Source organism: Carcharodon carcharias, chromosome 2 (assembly GCF_017639515.1).
Source record: "Carcharodon carcharias isolate sCarCar2 chromosome 2, sCarCar2.pri, whole genome shotgun sequence".
NCBI lineage: Eukaryota > Metazoa > Chordata > Chondrichthyes > Lamniformes > Lamnidae > Carcharodon > Carcharodon carcharias.
Window position 1 is genome coordinate 202,844,056 of NC_054468.1, and position 2,242 is coordinate 202,846,297.

The following is a 2,242-nucleotide window of genomic DNA, read 5'->3' on the forward strand; positions in this document are numbered from 1 at the left end:
TCGGACGGGCTGGAGACGGCCCCTGGATGATTCCTTGAGGAGAAGGGGAAGCTGGAGTGAGATCAAGATGTCCCACACCCCTCTTGAGTTGACAATATTGGAGGCCAACTATGGCATCAGTGACTGAGTTCAGCCTCTGCAGCAGTGGAGGATCAATATCCTGGACCGAGGTCTCCATCCTACCGGTGTTGACCTCAATACTTTGGCATGCTGGGTGGGTGCCCAGCGATGTAAGACCATATGTTTGAACACAAAGTTATTTGAGGGAACAGTCAGCATCTTGAAAGTGTGATAACAAGTTTACTTAAACTTTGGGAGAACTTTTCTTTCATTGTCCACCCTATACATGAAGATGGTTTAAAAGACAGATTTTGGGGCCCCCGCTTCTGAAAACTTCCTATCTCTTTGACAACGGATATCAGCATGATATCCTCTTTGGTTGACTTCCTTGAGCAAAGAACAGGACAAAGAAGGCAGGGAAGAAAGGCAAACTACAAAATATTGTAAAACCCACAGCTGCTCTGCCCCAGTAGGGCCAAAGAGAAATATTACTTTTTGTTTAGTTTTCAGTTTCAGATGGAGTAATTAATCCTACAACCAAAGTAATCAATCCTCTCAGGGATCTATCATCTTAGTCTAGTAAAGTTTAGGATCTTACAGAAGGGTTCAAAGGGATTGATGCCATCTCTCAGATGATATGAGTTCCGTTGGGATCTTTTACTGTTGTAAATGGCAGAATTCCCCAGAAAAGCTCAGGAGCTTCCCCAACAGACTCTCTTGATATGGGAGTGGTGTATTCCCTGCATAATCAGGTTCTTCCCCTAGACAAAACCCTCTTCTGCACCAGGAATTTTGGGGCATAAATTAATTTAGGAGAATTTATGAACTATAAATTTTATACAGTCTTTTGAAGGAAATAGTTTTAATTGACCATATGCTTTTTATCATTTAATATATTGGTCTGAAATTTCAGTGGAACATTTGACATAGGAGCAGGAGTAAGCCATTCGGCCCTTCTGGCTTGCTCCGCCATTCAATAAAATCAAGGCTGATCTGGGTGTGGTCTCAACTACACTTTCTTGTCTGGCCCTCCCATAACCCTTGACTCCCTTCTCTGTCAAAAATCTGTCTAACTCTGCCTTGAAAAAATTCAATGACCCACCCTCCCCTGCTTTCTGGGGAAGAGAATTCCACATACTAACGATCCCCTGAGAGAAAAAAAATCTCATTTCAGTCTAAAAGGGGAGACCTCTTATTCTTAAACTGGGCTCCCTAGTCCTGGGCTCCCCCATGAGGAAACATTCTCCTGGTATCTAACTTGTCAAGTCCCATCAGGATCAAATATGTTTCAACGGAATTACCCCTCATTCTTCTGAACTCCAATGGGTATTTCCTGTGAAAAACCACCAATTTTCAGACCTTGGCAGGTGACATTCATCAACTTGTGGTTGTACAGTCAAAGATACTTGAGTCATTGGCATGTTAAAGTAATATACCTGCACGGTAGCCCCCCAGATCTGATGTGAACAACCTGTTACTCCAGGGTGTTGCTGCCGTCAGAACTTTGCTGCTATGTGGACACGTTTATCAAAATCCATCTGGTTTAAATATTGCAATGATACAGGAAATTAAGTAAAATGGGATGATATGGTAGATTGTCATACCTTGCCCCAAAAATAGCCAACAAAATATTTCCCGAAAAGAATCACCAGATGGCATTGGAGCCCACCTGGAGTCTGCAACTGGGGATAGGTGGGTATGTTCAACGTTGCCAGACAATTGCCTCTAAATTTCTGCACCTAATTTGACCTCCCAGAGAACCAACACTATGTAAGTGACAATATAAACAATAGGGCTGTGTCATTGAACAGGTGACCTGCCATTCTAACATGCTGTAGAATCTTTCTGTAGACTTAAGCTAGTGGTTTTTGGGAGTACCTGAGAAAGTAAGTTAATGGACTAGGGAAATGGTTTTTCAATGGGACTGCCTTTATTCTTGTGCTATGAAGAAGAGGAGGATGAAGTAAAGAAGGCATTTACTTCCAACACATGGATATCTGTTATACAGGGTTTACAGATTTGGAAAGTCACATTTAGGTTTTACTGCCTATCAATTTCTCAGATGGCTGTGCTTCTCCCTTGTGTGTAGGAAGTGAAAATATCTTCCTTCTTACACCCCTTGTTCCTACAACAAACCCCAATACTGTTGTTTTCTTTGAGGTGTTCTAGAGCTCATTAGAAA

The 2,242-nt window shown here is 42.1% G+C and overlaps 1 pseudogene; it reads left to right on the plus strand.

The window, feature by feature from the left end:
* Positions 1-1,363: 1,363 nt before the first annotated feature.
* LOC121275546 lies at positions 1,364-1,583 on the plus strand (annotated as a pseudogene).
* The last annotated feature ends 659 nt before the right edge of the window (positions 1,584-2,242 follow it).